The following is a 7493-nucleotide window of genomic DNA, read 5'->3' on the forward strand; positions in this document are numbered from 1 at the left end:
TGGAAAAAAATGTAATCCGTTTCAAGACAAAAAAGCCCCGCCTTTTTTAAGCATTTTTTCATTTGCGCATATTTGTCCGATCGCAAAACTGCAGCGCACCGCCGAACGCGCAACAGGTAGCGCGTCGCCCACCGCGCAACTGCACCGCGCTGGTCGCATTATTGTGACAGAACCGTCGCTGAAATTTAGAAAATATTTTTAAAGTCCTGATGTACTTTCCAAAATTTAAGTGGACATCAGTGCGCAGGGAGCTTAATTTTGTCCGATCGCGCAACTGCAGCGCACCGCCGAACGCGCAACAGTCGCGCGTCGCCGACCGCGCAACTGCACCGTGCTGGTCGCATTATTGTTGTTAGAGTGGTGCATTCTAACTTATTTTGCAAGAACCACATGGGAGACAGTATGCCCTTTTAAACACTTGCCTTGCAAGTGGAGAGTCATTCGTCGCTGTGCATACAGCGATGATCGAATGAGGTCTGACTCAGGCCTCTTGCAAGAGCATTTTTATTGAGAGAAACAGGGTGGGGGTGAGCATGGGGGTGAAACCCCTGGCCTCTGATCAAATCATAGTAGGGGGTGTTTTACGATGTTGTGTAAACAGAACAACTTTGATTGTGTCCTCTGCAGCTGGTCAATCAGTTCAAAGGATCTTAGCACTTTATTCTACTACTTTGTTACGACAGGACATGTTTGATTAATTATTACAGGTGTCAAGTGGCATGGTGGTACGAGATGGTGTAAAATTAGGTATTGAATTTGGCCCAGGCACATTGGCTATCCCAAAACATGTCGTAGTTCAAATTTTCACCAGGAGATGGTGTTAAAGCTTGACATAGGGGTGACCTGATGGAAATTAACAAATCTAATAAATTAAATTGTTAGCAATTGGGAGGACACGACCTGTTCAAACACGTAGCAACGCACAATTTTGGAAAAAGAGTTTGCTATGCCATAATTTTAAGATGTAACAGCTTGAGCAATATCAATATATGTGTTTAAGTTGGAGGAACCCATTATTGTGTTAAGTACTATTATGTGTTGAGATTGATTTTTATTAGACAAGATATATGTGATTCATGTTGCAATGTTTTGTCCAACCTGTATTTAACATTGGTGTTCCATCCATACCTGAATGTATTAAGTTGAAGAGGAGACATTAAGGGCTAAATACTAAAAGAAAGAACGAGCAAAACAGGAAACATCTGTTTCCGGTGATTGCTGCTTGAAGCAAGGTTGCTAAGACAACCAGTGGTTTCCAGCTGGCCTGGTCAGGGATCAGCTAAGGAACATTCTCGAAGCTTCCAGAAACTTCGAGAAAGGCCACCTCACGTGCCGGTGAGGTAATTCCGATGAGGTAATGCCAGAAGCATATAAATATGTTGCCCGGACACAGAGCGGGCGCGCTTCTTCCTAGTCAGGGCGATGGCCGTGACGCTGCCCGGAGTAAAAGAATGAAGATGGATTTTGCATTCTTTTTGAGATTGAACCAAAATCTACTAAGATGAATTTCCAGAGTCTTCGAATTGGACTTTGTCAAATTTTAAGCTTCGAGGAAGGCAGAGGAGACAGCCGCCCCGGGCAGAAAGGAGAAGTCGCCAATTTTACTTTTTTGGCTAGGCTCCTCACGGCCAGACCTTTCCTCTTTTTTTTAAACAGAATTAGGATTTTGGAACAAAGGAGAGCCGATCACTCGACTTGTTCAACCAAATAGGATTTTAGACCTTAAGTCTCCTCTCTTGTTCTGTGTGGGTGAGTCTTGTTATTTTGTTTTTTCGACTTGTAATTCTTTTTCTTGCTCATTCGTTAAATCTCTTAAGCCTTAATTCGGTATCGATTATTTCGTATTAACTATGTCGCGCATGGGTGTATATGCGGTAATTACAACTTTAAAATGTCTTTATTTCCCTATCATAGTCATTCTTTAAATCCGTTCAATTCTTTTTAAAGTGAAGACAGCTTTAATCCTTAACATCAGGAATTGTCAGATCTGGTTTGAAGTAGTTATCTTGAGCTCAGCTAGAGCGGGGGCGCTCTAGTAAATTAACGAATCCTTGAGGTCTTAACAAAGGCATCTAAAAAATCTCCGTAACGAAATACCAGCATCAAACAACCGAAGGGAGCCATCATTACGGCGCGGACATATCGACGACTTGCCTCGAATTGAGTTACTCGGCTCGCGCGTCGGATGACTTTAGCGGGATTGGCGTCATATAGAAATTAGATTGATTCTAGTAGAATTAATTTAACTCGGGTGGTCAGCTACGGACGAGTCCCTTCGCCCCGGCTTATTGAACCCGTTACTGGGGAGCCGGAGGCACTTTGATAAAAAGTGCGCGTTTGACACAGGTTACATTGCAACATAATCATAGGATGAAACTAATCTATCAACCCTAACATATCCCTCCTGTTTATCATATGATTATGTCACCCCGATTAACAAACATAAATAAGAAAATATAATGAAAATAGAAAAAGAAAAACACAGAAACATCATTGTATTCATCACTTGTGAGGGATTGTCGACGGTCAAATCATCAGGTTTCTGTGAAAAACGTTCAGCCAATCAGCATTATCGCAATCTTCTGTCCGCAGCGCATTAAAATCATCACATTCGACAGGCCTGAGATGTTGTATTCGCACTTCAGCTACGGTAGAAGACACAGATCTTGATACAGCTGACTTCAAACATGAGATAACACATGTCGTAAACGAGCACAACAATAACAGCACAACAAGCATAAGAGTCATGTTGGATTTGGTCCACAATTTAGGGAGCGCTATCTGCGCCTCACGGCAAAAGCCATTGCCAATCACCTGTTATCCAATTCACTCACTGCGTGCTCGTTTAATTTCTTCAGATTTAGGAAAATGCAAAGACACTGAAGCAGAAATTAGACTTACACAGGTTGGTTGAGTTCAATCATAATTCTTGTTAAGAAAGCTCTGTTTTCAGGAAAGTACAATACAGCGCTGGGCCCTTCAAGAGCAGAAAGTCTCCATTCAGAAAAGGCCACGTTCAAGGTTCTTTGGTCAGCTTATATTCAGTTGGTGTGGGGCGCGTTTGATGGGTGATGAGTCGTTGGGGTGGGGCGAGTTCGCAGGAGAGTTTGATTCCATGGGAGTGGGTGCTGGTTATGGAAGATTCGGTGTGTGTGTGGGGGCTGTGGTCTTCCATCCCGTCTTTCGGCCTTGGTGATCATCTTTGGCCGAGTCCTTGGCTGTCTCCTTCTGGCACCAGCTGGTTTTTTATCTCCGAGTGACCTTCCTGTAAACATTCTCCTCCATTCTTGCACATATGCTGTCGTACCTCATTCTTTCACTTTTGTCATTTTGTACGAATTAATGTGAGCTTTTTGGCTGTAACATCATTAATCTATTACTGTTCCCTGACTATGCAAAGTTAGTTCATGTCTTTGCTCACATCATTATATTCTTAGTTTAATCATGCTTTCCACCATATCTTTTCTGTTAGGCAAAACATTTCCCTCTGTGCAGAGCGTTCAGTAGTAATCTAAAAGCTGGCGTCTCGCATTAGGCGACATATGACGTTTAATCAAAACACAAGATATAATCAAGTACTGTACGGTCAAGACGACTCTGGCCGTGTCCATGATTTAGAGAACAAACATCAGGCATGCATTACACAGTTCCTTAAGGGTCATTAAGCTATGTAAGCAACATATCAAAATACATTTATTTTGCAGTGCACAGAAATACATATTGAATCATAAAGTTGTAGCAACCTCTGTTATTATCTTGTATCAAAGAATGTCTAGTTATGTCTGCTTTATTGGTTGATTCCATGAATATACTTGTCTGCTTGTATACTTTATCCAAAGAGATGTGAGCGTATCTGGTATTGTGGCTAGGCGGGTTTTGTGTCTTTTGCCCCTATTCCTTCAGTCACAAGTTTCAACAGCAGCACCAAGCGCCAGATAATAGCCATGAAAAGAAACCCCATTGATGTGGGACTTTGTCTTATGACATGGCCTGCTGTATGTTCTTCAGTGAGTTCACGGCGTCGTTGATGTGTCATTAACTCCTGGAATGTATGTGCAACAGGAAGGCCCAATGATGTGGCACGCGCCACCTTACTCTGCAGTCATCAAGTCCAAAACCATCCTGTTTTGCAAGACCATTAGTCCAATAGCCTGAATCTCTCTGTTTTGTCCATCATTGACTTGCAGCGAGAGATTCACAAAGGATTGAAAACGATAGTTCAGTGTCTTGATGAAGAGTGATCCGATCCAAGGAAAAAGCGCATGAACGATTTTGTCTCCGACGGACCACACTCTGTGGCTATCAGGGACATTCGCACCCCAGACGGGGTAATGTGGTTCAAAGGCTGCAACAGCCCTGCGTCGACGTCCAGAAGAGTTGTGTGCTGTCGTCAGCTGATGGTGTTGTATCCTGTAGGTGTGGTCGGTCACCCACACTCGTGCACACACTCGTGTCCAGTTGGCGGTCAGCATCGGACAACTCTTGTGACCGCAAAGCCACGAGCCATTCTGAATAAAGCAGGTCCCGTCCGATGGTGCAGCCATGTTGGTAGGAGAGCCCTGACGCCTTGAAATGGCTCTCCTATCCTGGTACTCAGCGGTGATGTCCAAAGCTCCCATCCAGTTTCCTCCTGGAGAGCAGTCGTTAATGCATTCGTGGGTTTCATTTTCTTGGACGAAACACGTGTAGTCCATTCCAGGTAGCCTTTTTGTTTAGGCCACTTGTGGCATCTATCGTCCTTCAACAGTCACATTGGGACTAATCCAAAAGAGTTCGATCACAGGTTCTTTTCTGTGAGTCCAGGACGGTAGGGGTAGCATCACTGACTGTGACAGCACGGTGTTGAAATCCAACTCCACCCATAGAGGCCATGCATTTTGCTTCAGTGACAGTCATTGCTCTGGCCTCCAGGTGAACGGTACCAAGTGTTGGTTTCATGTGGGTTTCTGGGGTCCCATGACCAGTCCTCAAACTTCTTATCGTGTGACCATCTTTTTCCTCAGTCGACATTGTCACTTGGTCTATTCAGACGAGCCCATAGACCATAGCACGCTCCAACCACAACGCAGCAGAGGATCCACCTGGCATGTGGAGCCCCGTTGCTACTAAGATGTCAGAGACACCGATATTTCCCATTGCCTAGTCAGAGTGGGGATCTTATGGATTCCATTCTTCCCCAACATTGAGACCCCCCGCCCTAAACGACGAGGCCCCTTTGTAGTCAGACTTCCCCCCACTCCGAAAATGGGGTACAGCACTCTCTGTAATGTCCAGTGGTTGAGGTGAAACTTCGCTGGGCCTTCCAGCAATGTTCAGTGCAATGGGGGTAGTCAGCAAGACTTGGAATGGCCCCTCCCACCATGGCTGGCCCAGTTTTTCCTTTTTGACGACCTTTATGTTGTCTCAGTCTCCTGGCTTGGAGCGGTTGTTGACCTGTGGGGAAGAAAGATCAGGTGGCAATAAATTTGCATTTGACACATCTTTCAGTTTGAATGCTCTGATCATGCTATCTGCCAAGGAATGTTCTTCGTCTGCTTTTTGCAACTTTTGTAGTCAATTTTATTGCCCTTTTGAACTGGGCAGCTAGGAGTGTTTGCGGGAAGAGTTTGAGCACTTCCTAATGATTCCTCCTAACCAAAGACCATTTATGACAGGGGCTATCCCATTTATTGCCTCCAGTTTTAAAGGAGATTCTCTGATCTTGGTTGGATTTGTACTGGGGTAATGGACATTAAAAGTCCTACATCAGATGGGCCCTTTGTCCACAGTTTTTCAGGAAGCCCAGCCAATTCCCCCTCCTCCTTTTCATTCAAACAAGTGTTGATTAACCAGGGAAGCGCATAAGCGCGTGCCATTTTTCGAATTTCTCATGAGGACTCGACACTAATGTGCACTAGTGTAGATCAGTTTCTGCCCGCAAACAGATTTCTCTCTTTTCCTCTCGTTTTTATCTTTCAAAATCGTTTCTGTTCTGCGGTGCAAATTGGATAGACCACAGTCTAGCAAATTTCTTTACACTAAAAGTTTAGCCAATTTTCATCATTTTAACACATACGCACACACATGCACAGCTCTCACGCGCGAAAGGTAGGTCCCAGCACCAATGATTCGTCACAGACTGGCCATTTCCTGCAGTCGATCATGAGCTGGTCCCACCCACGCACACAAGGACAGCACATTCAATTTTTTTATTTATCTTTGAGAAGCAATTTGCATTTCTTTACCACTTGATTTGCAAATTTTAACTTTAGTGTGCACACAATTTGATCTCTGGTCATTTGTCATTGGGCATACAAACAGCATTGTCATACTTCTTGTATGGACAGGAGCTCTAATAATCTAAAACATGCTCCAATAATCTGACAATGACATGTTTTGCTGTAATATGGGGGAGGCTTCAGGTCTTTTAAATTTGGATACATGATTTGCATAGGAGCGGAAGCTCCTCTTCCCCCTTTGCTTGAGCCGCGGCTTGAGCTGCGGCCTTGCACCTGCGCATTAGAAAATCTACTCGCCAAGTACTTCTCATCTCCTTCAAGAGCTAGAGATTTACCGTTTTTATTTCCCATCCTAATTTTCGTAGTTTTAGTTTTTTCAATTTCTTTTCTTTGAGGATCCTCAATGCAGGTTTAAATTGACCTTTCAACAAACTACTAGCCTGTGTTATTGCTGTGGATCAATGCTAGAACTGCTTTTTAGTCAATTTATCCTACCACTCACACTCAACCACACAACTTTCATGCAAACAGCTTGGAAAAACTGACAAAAAAGAATCTACGCCCTTCTTCAATTAAGAAAAAGAAGCTCTGTTTTTTTCTAGCCCGTTTTTTCCACTAGGAGTCAAACCCAAGCTGTTCTTTGGCCGGAAAAACGGACAAAGAAAAATCTGCGCTCTTCTTTGATTAACAAAAAAGAAGCTCTGTTTTTCTTAGCACGTTCCTTCCACTGGGACACTAATCCAAGCCCGATCCCTTAGCTTGGAAAAACAGACAAAGAAGAATCTACGCACTTCTTCGATGAACGAAAAAGAAGCTCTGCTTTTCTTAGCTTGTTTCTTCCACTGGGACTTAAACCCAAGCTATATCTCGTGCACCTCTACTTTTTACGCGTTTCACATCTTTTACTTTCGGGGTTTTACTTACTTGTCCCCTGGTTCGTTGCACTTCCGGATCCCGTCAGTCCACCTCTGTCAGACGAAGGCAGACCTAAGATTCTGGCCCAGCGAAGAATTTTCTTCCTAGGTCTTTCTTTTCCAGGTCCTCCTAATGTACGCTGGCTTGTCGACAATGCAGCATGTCATCCTCCGTCGGCCAGATGGCGGGTATGAGAGATCCGGGTCACGGCACCAAAATGTTAGAGTGGTGCTCACTCTAACTTATTTTGCAAGAACCACAAGGGAGACAGTATGCCCTTTTAAACACTTGCAAGTGGAGAGTCATTCGTCGCTGTGCATACAGCGATGATCGAATGAGGTCTGACTCAGGCCTCTTGCA

General features: G+C 44.1%; 1 long non-coding RNA gene across 1 annotated transcript; it reads left to right on the forward strand.

The window, feature by feature from the left end:
* Positions 1-575: 575 nt before the first annotated feature.
* LOC119124902 lies at positions 576-2455 on the forward strand. The gene is made up of 2 exons (XR_005098357.1): positions 576-707; positions 2347-2455. It is a non-coding gene; the product is annotated as an uncharacterized LOC119124902 (long non-coding RNA).
* Positions 2456-7493: the final 5038 nt, after the last annotated feature.

The sequence above is a fragment of the Syngnathus acus genome, chromosome 1, assembly GCF_901709675.1.
Source record: "Syngnathus acus chromosome 1, fSynAcu1.2, whole genome shotgun sequence".
Lineage (NCBI taxonomy): Eukaryota > Metazoa > Chordata > Actinopteri > Syngnathiformes > Syngnathidae > Syngnathus > Syngnathus acus.